This window comes from Pyrus communis, chromosome 2 (assembly GCF_963583255.1).
Source record: "Pyrus communis chromosome 2, drPyrComm1.1, whole genome shotgun sequence".
Taxonomy (NCBI): Eukaryota; Viridiplantae; Streptophyta; class Magnoliopsida; order Rosales; family Rosaceae; genus Pyrus; species Pyrus communis.
This window is the reverse complement of record NC_084804.1, coordinates 22,049,971-22,074,449: the sequence shown is the minus strand read 5'-3', so window position 1 is coordinate 22,074,449 and position 24,479 is coordinate 22,049,971. Positions and strand designations below refer to the sequence as shown.

The 24,479-nt window shown below is 38.3% G+C and overlaps 1 protein-coding gene across 2 annotated transcripts in view; it reads left to right on the top strand.

The window, feature by feature from the left end:
• The window catches only part of LOC137726415 (carboxyl-terminal-processing peptidase 2, chloroplastic-like), a 32,465-nt gene extending 28,315 nt beyond the window's left edge, over positions 1–4,150 (top strand). For both annotated transcript variants that reach the window (XR_011067631.1, XR_011067630.1), the window contains one exon: positions 3,197–4,150. The gene's annotated coding sequence lies outside the window, so the exon portion shown is untranslated. The remainder of the gene's footprint in view (positions 1–3,196) is intronic.
• The last annotated feature ends 20,329 nt before the right edge of the window (positions 4,151–24,479 follow it).

Sequence of the window (24,479 nt, the reverse complement as noted above, 5' to 3'; positions counted from 1 at the left end):
TTTGACAAATGTAGTATGCCGAGAAGGCTAGCAAGGTGACCTCTGCCAATAAAGGTTCGAAAACCCCTATCGGCCGAGACTTGGATAGATAACCGGTCGACCTCGACGCAGTGCTGTTTATCCAAACTGAAGGTGCTTCTTGGTCGGCTGATTCTGCGGCAGCAGTGTTGTTTATCCAAACTGAAGGTGCTCACCGGGTGCTTCCACAGTTGATGCGAGATTTATACGCACACAAATTAAACCCTCTTTTTGACAAATGTAGTATAACTATAAGTAGGGATCGTTCTAGACCGGGGATTAGGAGGGCTTGCTAAAACCTTCTAAATTGACTTAAAAACATAAAAACTAAATTAAAATACTCTTAACAAGACTACTATGACTCAGAATGGCTTTGAAAAACTCAAATTGTCTAAAACAATCAAATTGACTTAAATAGAAGCTAGAACTTGATTTAGACGAATTTGCAATTGTTTATGACTCCAAAAGCTTAAAGATACACAAATAAAACAAATACGAATGATTACGACTTAACAAAATAGGGGGGGGGGAATTGTGGTTGGACGATATTAAATTAAAAAGACAGAATATAATTAAAGGCAAAATGTAAATATGAATGTGATAAAAATATGGATGATGGAATAGCCAAGGGGTTCTTCTCCACACATGTTACACTTGCAAACAAAATTGATTCTCAGTTGGTCTTTCGATAAGTTGTGAAACTCAATGCTCCAAGTTAATTAGATCCGCTTAGATTAACTTTCAGATTTCCCTAAATTCGTTGGATTGAATGGAATACGCATTACAACCAAATTATTCTTAATCAAAGTCCCTAACTATGGAATACGCATGATAGAGACATTCAACAAAGATCATTAAGTTCAACGGAAATCATAAACATCGACGAGGCATTCGTTACTATGGAATACGCATGAAACTTATGCCAAGAATTCGTTTAACGCGATTGTTTATAAGCAACCTCCACTACTTGTGAATATAAGTTCATAGCGATTAGGTGAAATTCACTTATATTCTAGCGTCATATTTATGCATGAAAATTAAGCTTGCAATCTCAATGAACATACATAAATAAGTTATCAATCAAACAGTTAAACGAATTGAATCCACAACTTATAAAATTCCAACCAAACGTAATCAATTCAAATTGCAAATATAAACATAGTTTCGAATCACCCCCTAGCTAAAGGGGGTTTAGTTCCTCATAACTTTGAAATCAAAGAAACACCTAAACATTCCAACAACTCAAACTTGAATTGTATGAACGTTTAGGCACTCTTATCTTCCATTCGTCATACGTACAAAACAAAGAGAATTAAATTATAACTTTGAAATCAAAGAAACACCCAAACATTCCAACAACTCAAACTTGAATTGTATGAACGTTTAGGCACTCTTCTCTTCCTCTTCGTTGTGTCACAAGGTCTAAGGAGATGTTAAGGGCTTTAGGTGTATGTGGAATGGAGTAGGGAGTGGTTGGAGATGGAAGAGTGAAGAGAAAATATGCAGAAAATGAAGTGGGACTCACGGCAATGGAATGGGTTTGTTGCTTGGTGTTTGTAACTGAAAATGTGTATGGAAGAGTAAGTGTATGAATTGAGGTGTGGATGCTTATTTATAGGTGAAGAGGAGGGAACATGACAACTAGGAACTTGGTGGAAATCTGAAATGGTGATGGGAGATGCATGTGGCTGTTTTATGCATGTGCTTAAAGGGTGGTGAATGCATATGCTTTGACAGAAATGAAAGGGATAATGCACGGTTTTGAGAGGTTTTCTGGTGGTTGTGAGGTGGATGAATGATTAAAATCTTGTAAGGGTGGAAATGCATGTGGAATGGATGTGAAATCTGCCAAAATGCATGTGAAAGGAATGCTGGAAATGCATGTGAATGTAGGCCACGGCAAAGGGTGTTGTTTGTGGAATGATGGCAGGTTGTGTATGTGTTTGGGAAGAGAATAAATGTATGATTGTGGCTGAATGATTAAAGGGAATGAATGGGAGTGACACTAGGTTGATTATGCATGTGGAAATGCTGGAATTATCAATGGTTATGCACGGCAAAGGTTGGAAAAACTGATTATGGATGCATGTGTTGAATGATTTCTTGGTGAGGGATGTGGAGTGGTTGAATGTGGTGCAATGATAATGTTTTGTGGCTGAATTGGTGGTGGAATTATGATGGGAATGCTTGTAGGGTTGATATGCATGTGAATTAGGTTGGAAAGAGGTGGAAATGGAATGTTATGCAATGATAATGTCTTGTAAAGATACTAATAAATAATGCATGTAGGGTTAGGAAATAAAATCATAACTTAAAGGGGGATGATTAAAGGGTGTTGAAAGGTTTTGCATGGCTTTGAAGTGATTGTGGATTGGGCTAGAGTTTAATGAAATGGACCCAAATTGCTCCCCCTTGCATGGCAAGGAATGGTGTTTGTGTTAAGCCCAAGGCAAGGTGAATGTAATTGGGTTAGGGCCATTGTTTTGTGTCTTCAAGTGCATACAAGGCCTTCAAATTCGTCCATCCTCTTGGCTCCATGGATAAGCTATCCAATCCATGCCCAAAAATGCTCCAAATGGCCTCAAAATGCACTTTCTTGCTCCCTAGGCCCTTAGAACCTAAAAACACACAAAAGAAGCATAAAGGACTAAAATAACGAGAGAAACATAACGTAAATGCACGAGAACAAGCCATTTAAGTCGCATGAATATGCTCCTATCAACAGTGCTGTTTATCCAAACTAAAGGTGTGTCGGCAGGAAAAGAAAAGGAAAAATCTCAAGGTGTTTGAGAGGTTTTGCGCAGGGCAATTGTATGCTGATTTGAAGGTCCTTTTCTGTTGCATGATTTCTTGTATTTATAGTGCCCCATTCCTTGAAACCAATTCTGATTTGGATTGGGAGTCCTTGTCCCATTTCGCCTCTAACTCGAGCAAACCTATTCCTATTGGGATTCTGAATTTTCCTTCTTTTCGGGACTCCATTCCCTGCTGGTCGAGAATCCTGGTCGCACTAGGACTTCCTCGACCTTTCCTATTCATCCAGACTACTTGGGATAGGATTTGGCCGATCCTGCCAGCTGGCCCGGGATTTATTATTCGGCCCATAGTATTTACCATCACCTTGGGCCGAGCACATCCTGCTACTCGGCCCAGCAATAATATTTTGGTCCCAAACAAGGACAAAAAACCAAAGCATTTCCAGGATGGTGGCTCCCTCTTTACAGTCGGTTAGTTGGAATTTTGAGTTCAGGAGAAACCTCAGAGAGTCAGAGATTGAAGAGGTGGCTGGCTTACTGCAGAAGGCGGAGTCTGTGCGGCTGTGCCGTTCTAGAGATGATAGGAGAAGATGGAATTTAGAAGGATCTGGCCAGTTCACCTGCAAATCCAATAATTCCTTTCTATGCAACAACGAAGTTGTGCAACAATTCCCTCCGTCCTCTCAGATATGGAAAGCAAAAGTGCCTCCAAAAGTCAAATTCCTAGAGTGGCTAGTGGCACTCCGGAAGGTTAATACATGTGATCAAGTCCAAAGACGAATGCCTTTTACTTGCTTTCCCCCCCCACTGGTTCGCTTTGTGTAAGTCCGGGGAGGAGAGCCCCAACCATGTTTTCCTCCATTGCCCGTATAGCATCCAACTTTGGTGGAAATTGCTCAAGGAAGTTGGAGCGGCCTGGGTCATCCTAAAGGGCTGTTTTGAGCTCCTAAGCACCAAGTTTGAAGCCTTAGGAAAATGGAGGAAAGCTAAAACCTTGTGGGGATCTCTGTTGATGGCCCTCTTCTGGAACATTTGGTTGGAGCGTAATAAAAGAGTTTTTGAGGATTGCAAGGGAGTTGGGGTTGAGGAGCTTTGGGATGGAGTGAGACACTGGGCAGCTCTTTGGTCTTCTGTTGCTGTCGAGTTTAGAGATTACAGTCTTCCTTCTATAGCTAGGGATTTGGTTGCTGCCGTTTTTTGATTCGGCTTAGCCTTTCCTTTGTTCTTTTAGTTTTAATTTAGGGGTCTTTGCTAGTTGTTCTCCTTGCGCCGGGTGGATTTCTTTTCCACGTGGCTGTCTTTTCCTAATTTGTATTTTCTCCTTTTTTTTAATAAATTCTCTCATTTCTATTCAAAAAAAAAAAAAAAATGTTGTATGCCCAAAAGTGTTTGCAGATTATTGATTTGATAATATGTTGGTTTTAATTCGTCAAGGAATGCATTTGATAATCAGTGAAACTTAAAAATATTAGAATGCTTTTCGTTTAAGTTCTCGTTTTATTTGATGGCTGGCAATTGAGCTGGTGTTTAACCAGAAGTCATCCCATTTGCTTGGACCCTCGAGCTAATGTTAAAGTGGGGGATTAGCACTTAGGAGTGGGGGTTAATTGTGATTAAATGTTGTGAAGATCGTACCATCCACCTAAACTCAATGCCTCCCGACCACTACCATCAGCTGAAGCATCATTTCCGACTACCCAAGATTGATAATCCATACTTCTGTCACTAGTTTCCTGGTCTTCAACATATCTTTGTCACCTGTTTTAGCATTACCAAAACTGCTGGCAAAAGGTTTCCTTCTCCTCCTTGTCCTGGACTTGCGTTTCGGCCTACTCCGTGTCCTAACTTCTTAAATAACAGTGAAAATGCTGACTGGCCAAGGGGGAGTGCTAACGCCATGAGGAAACCTTTCGGACCCGTGGCAGCAGCAAAGATGCAATAATAGCTGGAAATGCCCATCCATAGGATTTGAACACCTGCACCAACAAAAGAAAACACACCTATGACAGATTCTGCAATAGAAACCGACCAGCACAATCGCAATCATTTTCATTATTTATTGATTTAAAATATATTTTCTTTAACGGGTAACGGGTCGAGTCATATTACCCGATAATATTAACGGATCGATTTCAGATCGGATCATTATCCGTTTACTTTAATGGGTGTTATACGACACGATCCGTTAGAATATCGGGTATGACAATGACACGAAAACGACACTGTAGATATCAAAATTTCGGTGAAACAAATGTTGACCAATGCATTAAAATTTCAACGTTCACATGTCACATAAATTTTACACGTGGCGTGTGACTCCACAAAAAATCGGAAAAGTCATCAAGAAAAACACGTGTCAACACCTGACAGAAATGATTTATTTCATCTGAGTATTATATTCAAAATTAGGCCTTTAAAAATTCTATAAATAGGAGGAAGAATTCATTCATTTCTCACCAATTCACAATACATTTCTCTACTCCCAAATTGGAAGAGAATTCACCAAAATCCTTGAAGCTTTGAAACTCTAAAGCTTTCAAGCATCCAACCTCCCAAATGCTGCAATCATTTTCATTATTTATTGATTTAAAATATATTTTCTTTAACGGGTAACGGGTCGAGTTATATTACCTGATAATATTAACGGGTCAATTTAGAGTCGGGTCATATTACCCTTTTACTTTAACAGGTGTTACACGACACGACCCGTTAAGATATTGGGTATGACACGAAAACGACACGAATGCCATGTCTACATTAAGATATTGGGTATGTCATGAAATAACACGAACACTAAAAACATGACACGAATGCCATGCCTACTTTTTCCTTGGCATTTTATCAATAAGATCAGAAATCCTTTTTCATATCTAGGGCATATAGAGGCATAACACATTTTTATAATTCACTTTAGAATATAGTTAAGCAACAAAACAAATTTAAGCTAGTAATTAATAAATAAGCAGAAATAATATACCAAGGGTGTATAGAGGCAGGAGCTTCAGTGCTTCTGGAAGAATAAGCTGTCCAGATCATGATACAGTAGCACAATCTAACTAATTGGATCGTAATGCTCTATTACACGTCATTATTAAATAGTTTGAATTGCCAAGTGTACAATTCTCAATGTATACGGTCATATGGGCTAGGCTTCTTTATTGAACATTTGTTTTAATGACAATATCTTATAACAATCATACGAGCTTATATAGAAAAGTTAATTCATGACGTTGTAGAGTATGATTAAAATACTACCATTTTAACTTTCTGATTTTATGTAAGTGTTTCTCCAATACAGGGATGGATGTTCAACTGCACACACGCTTATAAACGCTGAGTGAGTCCAAGGAAACAGGGATGAAGATGGGATTGGCGAGGGTGGGGTGGGTCTCACATAGAGATTTGTTTGGAGGAACCGAATCCCTTCCATATCCAATAAAATTGCGCTTGCTGAACATGCGATTCGGACCGTTAAAATTTAATCCAATGGCTATAAGCAGGGTGTAACATCCCGTCCCGAAACTAACGAAACGTACATTTCAATTTACAATTTTACCCCCTAGTTTGTTATTCTACGTGTAGTTTTGTGTTGTGTGGTGTTGTAGGACCACACACACACTCATACACCTCGTCTCACTCCCCCGGGATTCCCTCATTTCCTGTCTCTTCTCTGTTTTCCTGTCTCTCTCTCTCACTCTCCCCGAGTTCTTCTTCTTCTTCTTCATTCAACACACGGACCACACCTACAAACCTACTCAAATCTTCACCAATCGAGAAACCAAGACCACCATCGTGGTCGTGGAGCTGAGAGGAGTCCAGTGGTACCATTTTCAGGTAAGGATATAGTTGTTTTCACGTCGATATCGCCTTGGCCGAATTATGCACTGTTCATGCAAACCTAATCTAGCTTGTTTTAGGAGATTCTAAGCTTGTAGATGTGTTTGTGAGGTCCCAAGGAGCCTCGGAGTGGTTCGTTGGGTGAGTTTGGACGTCGGGATCGTCCTGTGCAAAGTTGGCCGAGTTTTGACCTTGAAGACAGGTGAGATTCCTTAATTTTTAGGCCTTAAAACTAGTCTAACGTTGTTCTACTAGTCCTAGGCTTCATTTTGGTATAAAGATCGTGAAAAATGGTTGAAAAACGAAGGAGAAAACTTAGTTTGAAAATTACCCAGTTTTCCGGCGCCTTCGCCGGCGCCGGCGTCTCGCCGGAGAAGAAAGGGGAATATTCCGTTAAGTCTAACGGAATATTCCTAACGGAAGTGACGGAATCCGGTTAAGTTTAACGGAATATTCCGTTAGTTGACAGAATATTCCTGACGGCGTCTGTTGACACCGTCAGTGTGCAGGTCACGTGGCCGCGCGTGGGGGGCGCGTAGGTCCGTGCCTGTTCAGGCGCGTGGGGGCGCGTGCGTGGTCCAAAAATTTTTCTAAAAATATGGGCGTGATCCTGAGGTTGTGTAGATCACGTTGGTATATTCAATTGTCCAATTTGAGCAATGTATGAGAAGTTATTACGAGAAGTTGCTTAGGTGCTTTTAAATTAATGTTTTCGTAACTTTGTCGCGTATAGGTGATTCGTTTTCCGAGGACGAGCGTACACACTCGAGGCAGGGGGGCTACGACCCTTCTAATTATCAGTGAGTGGGCTTTTATTTTCCGTATATACCTATATACCTCTAAATTCCCAGAAATAGAATAGAAAAGGTTATTTGTTTTATGCCATGCATCATATGAATGACGTTTACGCATTATCACGTGCATTGGTAATTGGCATACATTTATAAATGTGTATTTGGTGCTGTGGACGCACAGGTAAGTGCCAGGTAAGCGGTATTCATGTGGTTATGCATTCCTGTTTATTATGCAATAGTAGTTTGAAATGCTTAGAGAGCTCATAATCTGCACCCCCGGTGTTAGTGCTCCCGCCCGAGGCCAGGGCACAGCCTTCACGTGTATGTTCACCAGCACCGCATGCTCGCCTTGGATCCAAGATAGGTGCAAGCCTGTCGTACAGACCACATTAGGTGGTTCCGACTTGTAGGTGACCCGCGATTTATCGCACAGCTTCACGTGATCGTAGTACTAGAGCATACATATATATATATATTACACCCAGCCTGTCGTACAGACCACGTTAGGTGGTTCCGACTTGTGTGCAGATTCAGTTATTGAGTTGAGAGTGGAGCTCTAGATTCAGCCGTACAGGTCACGTTAGGTGACTCCCGGCTGCCAGATTATATATTATCGATGTGAATTACGCTTGAGCATTTATATTTGATTATGAGTTTCTGTTGTGGCATATTCTCGAGCATAAATGGCATATTGTGGAGCATGAATGGCATATCATGGAGCATGATTGACATATCTATACATACGTATATATGTTCATTTTCTGGGAAGTATACAGGTTTTACGGCGAGGGGTTAGAATGTGTTTTGCTAAAGAGTTTTCAAAGAACTTTGTTTTTGCCCACTCACGCTTTTGTTTTGCGCCCCTCCAGGTTCTAGTGGTCTAGCAGGTTCGGTGGTTTATCCCAGAGGGCGTCCCGGCATTTCTGACAGACATTCACCATTGTAGGGTCACCTTCGGGTGTACATATGTCGTATCTTTTCCTTTTGGACTGTTGTAGACTTGCTCTGAGTTCTGTCTCACATACACTAGTACTTTGTATGCTAGTTAGTTTTTAATTATTCGTACTTTTATATTACCTTCTTAATAGCTTCCGCACGCGCACATGGCTACGTCACCTTCGCGTGACGGCTAGCACGCCCTGATCTCGGTCGGGGTGTGTCATAGGGACCTTTAAAAGTTACAATAATTGTAACCGTTGTATCAAATTTCAACGGTCCTGATCGCCTGCTCAACAGGCTCAGTATATATGGATCCGGAAGGAATCTGGTTCCTTGTTTGGAGTCAATTTATGTCCCAAACGCAGCGGATCTGAGTCTAAAGCATTGATTGGGATTTGGAACTGCAGATGAGGTGTTGGATCGTATACTTCACGACGTCGGCAAGATCCGTGTGTAAGGTCAACTAGAGGAACAAGCGCATGGGGTTCCTAATCAGGTGCATTTTATTTGGCAACATATGCAAAAGAGAGGTTTCTCTCCCTTCCTAATCTCTCTCTCCTTCCATCCCCTTCTATTTAAACTGTTATGATTACGCCACGTCTATATCTTGTTTTGAATTTTTTATATAGAGAATATGACAAAAAGAAGAGTGTGAGAGGAGGGGATGGTAATAGGAGGAGAGAGAATCCTACTCACATATGCAATATGGGATGTGTAAAAGTTTTTCTTTCTTCAATGATACTCTTTCAAAATTAGAAATGAAATGTTTTATTTTTAATCTCGTAGGTAACAAATTTAAAATTTATTTATTTATAAATATGTAAAAGAAATTTATTCTTATTGAAGGCTTCAATTTCACGTCACGTGAAGCAAAATGAGAAAACAAATATGAAACATAAACATTTTACTGAAACGGATCGAACTTTTACCAGACAAACATACCTCACATTCTTTTGTAACTTTATTTTCTAGTTTGATTGTTACTTCGCTATTTAACTCACCAATAAAAGCTAACTTATTGGATCACATAAGTACCAACTTTAACATCGTTACTAGTAAACATAAAACAATTTTTGAGTAACCTTGACTCAAGAATAATTAAGTGTAGCAAGACCATTATCGATTTTCTAAGTTTGCCTCTCACTGACTTTATGGGATTATCACTAAATTAAACAAATCAAATCCAAATTCATAACACGAAAAGGTATGTGCATCTGATGTATGGGTGTATTTTTGCTCACCCACATTAACATTGGTGTATGCTCACCATACACTTATATGTCTGCCATCTGTCTCATTCCCTAATCATAGTTAACTTCTTTATTAAATACTTTTTCAATTTTTAAAAGTAATTTAAAATACTGATTAAAAAAAACAAAAACAAATACAAACCTACCCCACTCAGCCAAGCCAACCCAAACAAACACCACTCACGCCGTCGTCGCCAACGACCACCTTTCAACCCCAATTCCTTATTTACCCATCACTTAAAGCCACTCCACTCCACGGGTATCAATGGAAAACCCTTTCTCTTTTCTATCCCTAAAGGTCCAAAAATCCCAAGCCGAAGAAGAACTCAACCTAAATCCAAAAATCCCAAACCCTTCTCTTTCAACCGAAGAACTCAACCTAAATCCATTTTTCTCACAAACCCATTTGAAAAACTTCCAAGCCTTCACGGCTCTTTATCCAAATTCTTCAAAACATAGATTACTGCTACATCGGTGGTAAGTGATGGGTATTAGGACTCGGATAACTCGTTCTGCAACTCACTGGACCACCGGTTGGCCAAAATGAGTTGCAGAACCTAAAAAGGCAACAGAAATAGAAAGAGAGATGAGAGAGGAGGAGAAGGTGTAAGAAACCTAATTGGACTAAACTAAATTGTATAAGGAAGAAATGCAGTTGCCAATTGTATAAACTGGTGGGAGTTGTAAACGTGTAAAACTGCTTCCTATAATGAAGGAATATGTGGTATTGTGATCACAAAACAACTTGCAATCTGAAACTGCTAATAACTGTAAAGAACCAACACTCCACGATAGATGGAAGTTGGCAAAGGTTATACTTATAAAAGGACTCCCTGCTCACAAAGAAAACGTTCGGTAATCAGGGTTCTATCACCATTGGAACATAAGGTCTTGAGTGAGTAGAAGAATTCTTATGTGTTACCAGTAAACACAGCCTGCACCAGGTTTTTCAGTTGGTGTTGATGCTGTCTTTGTTGCTGGGCAGATGGGTTCTCAGGTATGGTCGATCTCTTTTTAATGCCAACTCTTGTAATGATATGTGTAAGATATGTTGTTTGTGATCCTTGTTGAAGACTAACCATTTATAGTTCCTACATTTGGTATCAGAGCAAGGTTAGTCTACTTGGATTCAAACTTAATTATCTTAACATTTATACCTATATCATTAACTGGGAATATTTGCTGTACGGGTAAGAAAATTGCCTCAACCTAGCCCCTAATGTTGGCATCGGTGATTGTTGCCTTGATTCATGACAACATCTAATTCCCTACATCATGGCTGCCTTGGTTAATGATGGTTTCATTTATTATTTTAAGGCATTTATTTATGACTATTTTGATTTCTTGGTTCATGGTTGCCTCGATATATTGTTGCCTAATTCCTAATTACAAGTTCCTGTAATGTTTCTTGATTGTTTATAAATGCAAGTACAAGTAAAAAGATGATTAGGTCACCAAACTTGTGAAACCCAATCTCTGCTTAGAGAACCTGCATGTGGCGTTCATCTTGGTTGAAAAGACATAGAATTAGGCAAATTCTACAAAGAAGGGAAAGTTTGAGTGGTTTGTTTTTGTGCAATGTTGGATGCTTGTAAATTTTTCTCTTCATAAGCATGCGTATTTTTTATTTATTTCAATTTTCTTCCTTGATCTCCTTGGGTGCATGCAAGTAAAGTTGAAACTAAACTATTTTCATGCACTGGTTGATGGTGTGTAAATGAACATTGCGAGAATGTATCTTGGTAAAATTATACTGCAGTGTGTGTGCTATCTGCTGCTGTGATTCTTCTGGTAAAGTTTCCTCGTTAAACAACAGATTGAGTGCATGCTCTGGGACATGACTAATCAAATGATGTTTTTCATTAGTTTATTAGTATGATTATATCCCATTTATTTAAAAATAGAAGATGAAGTGGCTTTATGATCTGCATATGCAACGTGTTTGGCTGCAGTGAGAATGCATTTTTCATCTATTTCTGTTGTGATCAATATAATGATCCGTATATTGTTGGAACTATATCACTTTGAGTTTTATCTTTTTTGCCACTATACTAACAGTTTGGTTTGCAGTAAATGTTAAGAACAATTAAGAACATTGTTCGATTACAGTAAAGGAAGAATGGTTGTGGTTTAAAACTCAAGAAATGTTCACATTCTTTTCCAAAGAAGGGGATGTATATATAAATTGTTGGTGGTTTTAATCAGTGTATGGCATCATGTAGATCAGGTCATATTCTTGTCCAAAGACTGTTAGAACCAATCAAACGTCAAGTGTATATTATATAACAATTTGCACAGTTTTATTTCAAATGTAAAAACTCAACGACAAACACAATATATTAGAACATAAACACTTAATGAGATTATATATAAAAACACAAATTACTGGCTTGTTTCTTGCAGATAGAGGCTTGCAGAAGCAATCTCCTAAGACAGAAATTCGTCCCTACACCAATGCAGCAGTCCTTGGACGTTTGTTTCTTGCAGATAGAGGCTTGCAGAAGCAATCTCCTAAGACAAAAATTCGTCCCTACACCAATGCAGCAGTCCTTGGACGTCTATCTTGCAGGATACAACTATCTAATCCAAGTTCTTGCACTCGAACTTGGATTCTTGGCGAATTGGTTGTATGGTTCTCAGTGAAATATGGAGGAATGAATCTGGAAAAATTGATTCTTGTTTCTGATTTTATTGCCATATATATAATGGCATAATTTGAACTTCTCCAACCGTTTTGGCTTATCAGTTTTTTAAAAAAGAAAACCGAAAGCAACTGTTCAATCAATTTACAAACTGAACGTAACTGTTCAATCAGTTTTATCCTTTTGGAAAAAACTGAATCCAAAAAATCAAAAACGTAACTTGTGTTTTTCGTCCATCCGAGCCCAAGGCCCATCTTTGACATTTAATATATACACTCAAACCCTCCTACTCTAAGGCCCAAGGTCCATGGCTTTGGCCCAATTCAATTCAAACGATAAGTGAGTGAACTCACTTATAAAGAGTTGTTGTAAAAGGTGTATGGGCAATGTGGGACTGGCAGTCCCACATAACACAGGTTTCCAACAAAGACTTGTAATAATTGCATGATAAGATCCTTGAATGATGGCTATACAATGAAGGTCAATGTCAGTTTATATCTCTTGCCCAAAGGTGTGATATAAACATGCATTTAAAAATCACTAATGATTGTTTCAAGTTTTCCATGTCTTCTTAAGATAGTCCTTGCAGTTTTCCAGATGATTTCAACTGGCGTATCAGGATAGATTTAAGGACTGGGAATCTTCACGTTTTGAGATTGTGCCGCTGCTGTGTTATGCGGGCAGAAGCAGATGCTAAGGTTTTCAACACTAATAATCTCTATACTTGAACAAATGTTCGAATAAATTTTCACCAAAGTGGGATTTTATGGAAATTTTGGTCTGGGAAAAGATGCATGGAGTGATTCAATTTCTAAGGCTTTAACTCTTGTTGACGATGAAACCAAGCGAAGATCGCAGGGCCTCAGGAAGATCTTACTGGCCTCGGTCTTGGCCATGGCGGCGGAGACGACGTTTCCGGTAGACGTTAGGAAGACTTCCATTTTGCTGCGATAATGACTGCTCCAACGATCATGGATTCAATTGGGGGAAATGCCGAAAATGGCAAACTCGTTTCTCGAGGAGGTGCTGGACCATGTGTTCTCATTCATATAGACGGACCAGGACCGGAACTTGATCTCGATAGTGTGTGCAAGTTGTGGTACGAGATCAAACGATGGTGCTGGCGGCGGATTTTCGGTAGAAACTGCTATGCCGTCAGCCCTGAGATAGTGATAAGGCGATTCCTGGACGTTAGATTCATCGGGCTCAAGGGACAGCCTCCATGCGCAGACTTCAATCTGGTTCCCCGAGATTGGGTTGGTACGTGTACCCTTGGATCGCCGTCACTGCCACCAATTGCGGGGTTCTCTCTCTTGGGTTCTCGGTGCATTCTTCACCATCTCCAATGGTATCTCCAGGTACTTGTATACTATCGTTGAAACACTACTGAGTATACCTATGCAAACCCTTTTCCCTAATAGCATATTTCTTCCAGCCATGAACATGCACTTACATATACGATAATTGAATAACTGAAATGCAAACTTTTCAACTTGCACTGCATTAAACGAACCTTTATTGTACTCATGCATGTGTGTGGATTCTCAAAAAGGGAGCCATGTTTATACAATAAGTCTGAAAGGGTATTCATGTATTGTTACTTGAAAAGAAAAGTATGTAAAGTTGGTCAGTGCTTGGGTTCGGCATAGTCATTATGCAGTTGGCCTTCATTGTTTAATGGAAGCTTGGCAATAAGATTTAAGCAGAAAGACACAAGGATTTTCTACATACGGATCTTACAAAATGATAAAAACTGGGCACTACTATTTATCTACGTACAACCAAAAAAAGAAGCAAAATATAGAATTGGTTCGAGTTCGATGTCCGTACAATATTGCAAAGTGGTTCTTTATTATTTTGGATGTATTAATATGTTGTCATGCTTTGGTTTCAATATGTAGTGCCATATTCTAATGTAAAGTAAATTATGTGGCCAAATAGAAACTACACATATCCCGGAACTACTGGAAGGTTCTCCTACTTACCATATTAATGGTTGAGGTTTTATTTCAGTTATTGTGTATATGTACAAATATATGTATACAATATATTGAAATGTTGTGGACTGATGAAAGATTCAGACCGAATGAGCTTGGTATTATAAGCATTCCATTGAAACTAAACAAAAGCTTTACAATGGTGGACCACTCTGATTAGTGGGAGCTTGGAAACAGAGGTTTAAATTTGTTTCGGTATTTGTATCATGCATAAGTTATTTTGGGCGATGTGATCTTAGGGTGCGTGTACGAGTTGATGTATAAGATTTTCTAGGGTTCATTTCTTTGAAATAATTTATGGCAAATATGCTAAGGGATTAATTTGATTCAATACGTTGATTAAGGATTTGATCAGTGATAATTCAAGTGGGAGAATGTTAGGACTCTATTGAATTGTCACTGAGCATAATAAGGACAATCAAACGTGGAATTAATTAATTAATAACAAAGACATGATTTGAGTTGTAACTTGAAATTTTTGTGAAATAGCTTATGCAAATAAGGATGCATGATTAAGATTGCATATAATTGATATTTTATGTCTCTTACCCAAAGGTGTTACATAAAATTGCATGTCATGGTTATTCACTGAATAACTAATTTATCTGCATAGTGCAAAATTGAGGCTTCGTTGGAAGCATTAGGCAAACTCATTGGAGTTTGATAAAGGATCGAATATGAATGTATCATATTTTGATGTCGTTTCATGGGGAGGAATGCATGAATGGTTTGAGATGTTTTCAAAGTATAACATTTTTAAGAGAATTAAGTTAACTGTTTTGTAGTCCAAAGACTTGAAATATTAGTTGTTTTCTTAATCTTTTACATAGTTGTTATACAATGAGGTTACATAATCGATTATCAAATAGTGGTTGTTTATGTTTCTTGCCCAAAGGTGTAACATAAACATGCATGAATTATGGACATGAAAAATTTGTCTGCAAAGGAAGAAGTGAGAAAAGGGTCGATAATGATTGAACTCATTGATGCAAAATCAATGGTTGCTAATCCACTCATGAAACCATTGCCTCTAGAGTGTTCAAAGAACATATCACGAGGATGGGGCTCGAATCCTTGGAGTCCACTGAAATGTGGGAGTAAGAAATGTGCATTTACATATATATGTTTGTATGCTTATATGTGCATATATGTATGCATGACATTTCGATTAAGTTCTAGTTCCTATAATCTGCCAATTTAAGTAGGACCTATTGGATTGTATGCAACATTTAATCTTAGTGATTAATCATATTGCAAAACATACAGATTAGTTTTGAATGTATGTAATTTCAGAGTGCATGTGCCAATCAGCTGCATTGATTTTCTGGAGTTCAATGTTTGAACTAATCCTGGTGGATGTGAGGATGCTGGTAGCGTCTCAATGTGATCACTAAGGAATCAGTGTTGTAATCGGCATATTATTTCAATACAATGACTAGTTTACATCCAAGTGGGAGAATGTAAGAAACCTAATTGGACTAAACTAAATTGTATAAGGAAGAAATGCAGTTGCCAATTGTATAAACTAGTGGGAGTTGTAAATGTGTAAAACTGCTTCCTATAATCAAGGAATATGTGGTGATTGTGATCACAAAACAACTTGCAATCTGAAACTGCTAATAACTGTAAAGAACCAACACTCCACGATAGATGGAAGTTGGCAAAGGTTATACTTATAAAAGGACTCCCTGCTCACAAAGAAAACGTTCAGTAATCAGGGTTCTATCACCATTGGAACATAAGGTCTTGAGTGAGTAGAAGAATTCTTATGTGTTACCAGTAAACACAGCCTGCACCAGGTTTTTCAGTTGGTGTTGATGCTGTCTTTGTTGCTGGGCAGATGGGTTCTCAGGTATGGTCGATCTCTTTTTAATGCCAACTCTTGTAATGTCATATGTAAGATATGTTGTTTGTGATCCTTGTTGAAGACTAACCATTTATAGTTCCTATCGAAGGGTGAAGAAGAGAAAGGGAGATAGTGAACAGATGGTTTATCCGGCTGCCAGACGGAGAGGTGGTCACGACGGCGGCGTGCTAGGTGTTTACGGAGTGATCTGGGTGTGTAACTTGAAGTGTAATTTGAAGTGCTAGGTGTTTAATCTCAGTGTTTTAAATCAGAAAAAGAATATTTAATAATGGAATCAACTATAGTCAGGAGATACGACAGATGGCAGGCATACAGGTATATGGTGAGCATACATTAAGATTAATGTGGGTGAACAAAAATGCACCCTTTGAGGTATACTGCCCAAATAATTCTCTTCAAATAAATTTGGCAAGAAATTACTACTGTCCTTGATTATTTTTTATTTTTTACTTTTTTTTGGCCAAATGTGTTTTGTAACCGAAATTTTGATAATTCTATTATATTGCTGTGTATAGTGTAATGAATTTTTGTCCACAATATATTAATCATTAGATTATTGACCAATAATATAACGACCAAATCCTCAGTGTAAAATCTCTTACACTATGATTTGATGAGATAAATAAATTTGAAATTTGGATAAAGGTTAGAATTTATAAATGATATGCACCAATTCTCTTGCTTTGATTCATAAACATAAAAATTTAGAATTTCTGCGTGAAAAAAAAACTTAGGATGTGGGACCTTCAATTCCCAAGTATAAATTCATTGTGAATATGCGTCATTTCCTTATTCTGTAAAGAGAGATTTGAATTGCCAACTTTGTTACTAACGCAAACATTTGCAAGAAACAAAAACAAATTTGATCGGCAACTTGGAATCTTTCTACATTGTCTGCTCTGCTCGACTAACTTCAGCAAACCATTTGGCTATCCTTGTCAACTATGCAGGCATTACTATATACTTGTTTAAGTCTGCACTAAAATCTCATCCCCGACGACATGTCTTACTTGTGATTTCATTTAACTTCAGAGGCAACATGAATTGTAAGTTTTCTGCCAAAAAGGGTACTATGTAAGATGAGGAGGAAGAAGAAGAAGAAGAAAGAAGAGGAGGAAGAAGAAGAAGAAGAAGAAGAAGAAGAAGAAGAAGAAGAAGAAGAAGAAGAAGAGGAAGAAGAGGAAGAAGAGGAAGAAGTGGAAGAAGAAGAAGAAGAGAAGAAGAAGAAGACGAAGAAGAAGAAGAAGACGAAGAAGAAGAAGAAGAAGAAGAAGAAGAAGAAGAAGAAGAAGAAGAAGAGTGGAAGACGAAGAAGAAGTGGAAGAAGAAGAAGAAGAAGATGAAGAAGAAGAAGAAGAAGAAGAAGAAGAAGAAGAAGAAGAAGAAGAAGTGGAAGAAGAAGAAGAAGAAGAAGAAGAAGAGTGGAAGACGAAGAAGAAGTGGAAGAAGAAGAAGAAGAAGAAGAAGAAGAAGAAGAAGAAGAAGAAGAAGAAGAAGAAGAAGAAGAAGAAGAAGAAGAAGAAGGAAGAAGAAGAAAGAAGAAGAGGAGGAGGAAGAAGAAGAAGAAGAAAGAAGAAGAGGAAGACGAGGAAGAGGAAGAAGAGGAAGAAGAGGAAGAAGAAGAAGAAAGAAGAGGAAGAAGAAGAAGAAGAAGAAGAAGAAGAAGAAGAAGAAGAAGAAGAAGAAGAAGAAGAAGAAGAAGAAGAAGAAGAAGAAGAAGAAGAAGAAGAAGAAAGAAGAAGAAGAAGAAGAAGAAGAAGAAGAAGAAGAAGAATAAGAAGAAGAAGAAGAAGAAGAAGAAGAAGAAGAAGAAGAAGAAGAAGAAGAATAAGAAAGAAGAAGAGGAAGAAGAGGAAGAAGAGTAAGAAGAGTAAGAAGAGGAAAGAAGAAGAAGAAGAGGAGGAAGAAGAGGAGGAAGGAATATCTTCTCTCCTTTTAGTACCATGAATAAAGGCACTATGTAGGAGGGATAACACGCACATTCCTCTACAATTCTACAAACACATCTCTCTCACTCTTTCTTCTCCTTGCCATCAGCTACCTTAATCTTGTCAGATAAAATAGGCCACAACACATTATCAGCACGCTCCTACCGCTGCACTTAGGAATCTGACGTTAAGGAATTTTTCTGCAACAAACCTGTCCATTCATATCATTGCGCAATCAGGTTCTTTCAAAACAATGGTTTTTATCTCGATATTTTACAGCCCTGATATCATGAACATTTACCATGATGCATGACCCAACTTTACATTTTACGAATTTTAGATTCTACATAAATTGTGTATGCATCATAATCATAATTATAGAATTATATGAATTTGATATTTGTAAGAATTGCATCAAATATATGTACATGCATTGAAATTATTGAATTACATATGCATATTATATAAGAATTGAATTAAAATAAAATTTAAAAAAAAATTCGTGAATCTCGTCGAAATTTTTCTAAAATTCAATTTGAATTTCTAAGGTTTTGTTAGAACGATTGAGTTTTTTTTTTTTTTTTCCCCTTCAAAATCCCTATTCATATTTGAGGTTTTTGACAAACCATGGCTTGCCCTTACTTTGGAAACGCCGTTTGATGCAGTGTTGTCACCTAATTCTGGAGTTCTTCCCCAGCACATGCTGGGTTTTCTTTTGGTCCAATCACATAGCCCTTTGGGCTTTGGTTCTTCACAGACCAATCTAAAACCAAACCTTGGTTTTGGGTTTGTATGCCACGGCCCGCTGCAAACCCTTCTCTCGGCCCAATCACCACACAAGCCCAATTGGGCTTCGGTGTTCACTACACCTCGTAGCATAGGATCACTACCCTTGCATGGACCAATTTTAATCCAGCCTATATTTTTGGGCCTACCACTCGAGCCCATCCCCTACCCAGTTCTCACTGTGGGCCTGCAGCCCCACCCGAGACACCGTAGCCCAATTTTAGGCCTAGGTCACGCAACACCATTTTATTAAGCCACCCCGTGGGCTTATTTTTCTTTTGGGCCCCGAGTTTTGTTTGCCTAATTATTTTAGGCCCAATGGTTTTATATTTTTTCACCCACATTTTAATTTGGCCCGAAATTGAAATAATTAATTAAATTATAATTATAGACCTAAAAATCCTATTTTTGCATGTTTGTTTGCATATATATATATATATATATTTGTGTTTGTTTGTAGGAATATATGAACCTGAAGTTCATAATTATTTTGAAACTCGAAGTTTCGTATAAATATGCCTTGTTTCAAAACCTGAAGTTTTTCACTCAAAAAGATCACCCATGAAAACCCAAAGTTTTTTCATGCAAAATTAAACCAATACATGTGTATTAGAACCTATATGTTCTACTCCTATGTGAATGGATTGATTTTTTCTTCATTGTGATAGGAACATGTCAAATTTGAACAAACTCGACTTCACCACTTTGGAGGTCTCTGGAAGGAACGACCTCAAGTGGGTTTAAGATGTGAAACTCCACCTCACTGCAAAGAACTTGCGTCTTGCTATTGAAGAAGCGACAGACGATCCTGTTGGCGAAGCTGAAAAAGTCACTGCTCTGATCTTCATCCAAAGACATATCCATGATGCCCTGCAAATTGAATATCTTGCTAACGAGGATCCACGTGCACTATGGGTTGCTTTGGCTGATTGTTTTGATCACCAAAATGACATATTCTTGCCTGAAGTAAGACACAACTGGCAGCACTTGCGCTTCCAAGATTTTAAGTCTGTTAATGAATATAATTCTGAAGTTTGTCGAATCCGATCACTTCTTAAGTTTTGCAATGAAACTTTGACAGAAGAGGATCACTTGGAGAAGATCTATGCAACCTTCTCTGCTTCTAATATTGTCCTGTAGCAATAATATAAAGCTCAGAAGTTCACTAAGTTCTTGGATTTGATATCTGTTTTACTTCTTGCTGAAAAGCAGAACCAGCTGTTGATGAAGAATCATCAAGCTCGACCTACTCGGGCTGCTGTTGTGCCTGAAGCACATTATAGCACAAACCAACGCCCAAAATGCCAAAAGACGCATGCTAGGGAATGCCAGAAACCACTCCGCCAAGGTCAACATAGTGCCCAAACCTCGCTTCCAAGGCAAAGCACCTGAAACCATGGATGCAGATATGTGCTATCACTATGGTTTAAAGGACCATTCGTCCTATGTTTGCCGAGCTCCCAAGAAGGTTGTAGATGACTATCATTCTCATCATAAGAAGTTTGAATCAAACTTCATGCAAGTGGACGAACCGGAGACTACAAAGATGGAGGTATCTGACTTTCAGGAGGACACCACCCCTATGGAAGATTAGAATCTTAGACATAGACTTATTTTTTCGTTGAAATAAGACAATTGGGGCCAAATTCCACTGAGTGACCGAACCCCTTTGTTTTTGGTTGATTTTTTGAACAATTTTTCCTTCATGTTTGGGTTATTTGTTGGTGATTTTTTTTTTGGATATGAAGTTTAATTAATTACCATCCTTGAAGAAAAGAAATTATTTTGAATTGATATTTGTTTTAAGAACTTTTATGCATGTGACCGATTCAAATTAATTTTTCATTTTAGGTATGACTAGTGGGAAAGTTAGTTATCTGGCAGATAGTGCAACCACGCACCGTTTTGCGTGAACACATCTATTTCACTAACTTCATTTCTAAGAATACACCTCTGACAACCCTCTTAGGCCTATCCAACCGGATAGAATGATATGGTAAGGCACGTATAATGTTGTCCAATGGTACAATCTTGACCATTGATGAGGCACTCTATTCTCCACGTTCCAGAAGAACGTCGTTAAGTTTCAAGGACATCAGAGATAATAATTACCACGTTGAAACCCACATAGAAAATGGAATTGAATTTATGTGCATAACTTCCTACGAACATGGCCAGAAGCATATTCTAGAGAAGATGGAGCATACCCCGAGTGGTATGTCTACTACGACCATACGCTACATAGAATGCCACTATATGGCCGACCCTACTACTAGGACCGCGCATGAAATTACACTTTGGCATGATCGTTTGGGACATCTTAGATGAATAGTGATGCGCTGAATCCTCAAATCATCACACAGACATTCACTAACCCGAAGTTTAGGCCACTAACTTGAAGTTTAGGTTCAATCCAATGAATCGCATGTCAAACATGTTCCATGGGAAAACTTATCACTAAGCCTTCTTCTGAAAAGATTGGTTCAAATCTTCCTATTTTTCTACAACAGATTTAGGGGGACATTTGTGGACCGATTCACCCTTCGACCATTTGGATACTTTATGGTTTTGGTTGACGCTTCGACACATTGGTCACACGTGTGCTTGTTGCCCACAAGGAACACTACATTCTCCAAACTGTTGGCTCAGGTTATTAAGCTCAGGGCTCACCACCCCGATTATTCAATCAAATCTATTCGATTGGATAATGCTGGAAAATTGACATTTAAAACTTTTGATGACTATTGCATATCAGTTGGGGTTGAAGTTGAACATCCCGTACCCCATGTTCACACCCAAAACAGCTTAGCAAAGGCTTTCATTAATCGCTTACAAATGATTGCTCGATCGTTGGTCATAGGTACCAAGCTCCTGACCGTTGCTTGGGGCCATGCAATATTACACGTAGCAAAGTTGGTCCGTCTGAGGCCTGTTGTGACATAACCATTTAGTGCTCTTCAGTTGGTTATCGGATATGAACCCGACATATCACATATGCACATTTTTGGTTGTGCAGTATATGTGCCAATCTCGCTGCCCTTACGTACAACAATGGGGCCTCAGTGAATGATGAGAATCTATGTCGGATATGATTCTCCTTCGATTATCATTACTTAGAACCTTTGACAGGCGATCTGTTTACCACTCGTTTTGTGGATTGTCACTTATATGAGACAATCTTCTCGTTGTTAGGGGGAGATAAGAACGTCAACATTCCTGAAGAACGACATGAATTATAGTGGATGACTCCCACTTTGTCTCATTTACATCCCTGCACCATTCAATCTGAAACTAAAGTGCAACGTATGTTAGATCTCCATAGCATAGCTCAGAGCATGCTAGATGCTTTCACTGATCTAGCGCGCATGACAAGATCACACATTCCAGCTGCGAATACGCCTGCAAAGATGGATGTACCAAATGTATGATAGACTTCATTCCTGGAAGCCCGGGATACCAATCTTGGTGATCCACGTACATTAGCAGCTAACTAATCATCTACCCTTACACAAAACTGTGGCATACCCCTTGGTTTAAAGGATTCACACCATCGGAAGAAGAAACGCACAACAGAAGGTCCTAAAGAGCTTACCGTGAATCCGACTATCACTTACTCATTATATCCAACTCATGAGGAAAGTCTAGATTATGGAAGCGTCCTTGAAGAGACGAATTTCCTCTCAAGAATCGTGAGATTTCGGTCTATTATGCTAGCTTAGATGATGTGTGGTGTAGAAATGAGATGATTGTCGACGATGCATTAGTATTTACAGTAGCTACTAAGATCATGTTGAGCAATGACATTGAACTACATTCTGTTGATGAATGTCGGCGTAGAACTAATTGGTCAAACTGGAAACAAGCAATCCAAGTCGAACTCGATTCGCTTGCAAAACATAGGTGTTTGGACCTGTAGCTCATACTCCTCCACATGTGAAGCCCGTTGGCTATAAGTGGGTTTTCATTTGGAAGCGTAATGAGAAGAACGAAATTGTTTGTTACAAAGCTCGTCATGTTGCATAAGGTTTCTCACAATACCCTGGGATTCACTATGATGAAACTTATTCACCGGTTATGGATGTGATTACTTTTCGCTAACTTATCAGTTTGGTAGTTTCCGAAATACTGAGTATGCAGCTAATAGACGTAGTAACTTCATATCTCTATGAGGATCTTGATATGGAAATTTATATGAAAGCTCCTAAAGGACTTACATTGATTGGTTCAAATATCGTTATACTGTTTACGCTAACTTAAACAAATATTTACTAGGTATGTGATTAAAATAAGCAACTCACTTTGACCATAAATAATATGCATACTTGTATATTTCTTTGATTCAGGTGACCATGAGCTGAATGTATTATTTCCAACCCAGAAGTTACTTTTACAACTCAAAGTGAGGAATATGAATTTTGATATGGCAGATCTAGAACTTGTAGGTACTGATTTTAATTAACTCTTTTTAGGTGTAATTTTGGACTGATTGTGTTTTGAACTCAACTATATTTGTGTTGGCTTCTGATGAATATTGTAGTCTATGTTAGCTAAGTGAGTCTTTTACTCATTGACATCAAGCTAGAGATTATGTCAGGAGTAATGCTATTCATACCATGTTTTTATATCACATTTCTATATCATTTTAGGTGGCATCTGATGTGGACAGCCACATCATTTAAAAAATTTACAAAACCCAAGGAAAGGAAGGAGAAAGACTCCTCGTATACCACAATCATCATTTAATTAACTAGCTTTTCATAATTATTAGTTTATTAAATAATCAGCTAAATTTAAAAATCTGATTAATTCAAATGATGTGGCTGTCCACATCAAATGCCATCTAAGGTGGTATGAAAATGTAGTACAAAAACATGGTATGAATAGCATTTGGTCTTCAACAGTTTTTAGCCATGGTCGCTGTTAATAGCATTAATTCCATTTGGTCAATTTCTATGGTTTGTTACAAAACGTACCCTAGTCTTTGTGTTTGAATACTTGAATCAAAATGAAGATGACAACATTTCTGCACCAAATCTGAACCTTAAGCAATTAGCTGTGTAACCTTATGCAGAGTCATATGAGTCTGAACAATGTAGTAATGCATAGTTCGTTGTTTTGGAGGGTGAACTTATTTTTAATACTTGTGCACTTATTTTTGATGAGGAATACTTGTATACTTTCCGAATGCATTGTTTGTTGTTTTGGAGGGTGGTGTTGTTATATAAGAATCATATTAAGCAAGTGGTGGAAAGACCCTTGAAGCAAATAAGAGTCCTCCAGCAAAGGTATTCCCTTCTTACTTTCGTTATCCCTCCATTTATCTTTGCTCTTGTAAATTGTGTGGTTTTTCTTTATCTTTGCATTTGATATTCATGACTGCAGTGAGGGTTCATATACTGCATGTCATCTGGTTAATTCGTTTCTGGAGCAGCAAAGATTTGATGAGGTGTAAGGCCTGCTGGGGGAGATGCATCTGTCAAAAAATGTTTGCCTTCAAGTTCTATTTCGTATTAGAAAGACATATGTAACATTACAATATATGTTTGTGAGATTCAGAAAGTGAAAGTTGGTTTCATGGTTGTAGGCTTTCTTCATTTCATGAAAATTTAAATTTTTTCATTTCCTCAATTTCGTTTCAATTTTTCAAAATTTAATTGTTTTTTTT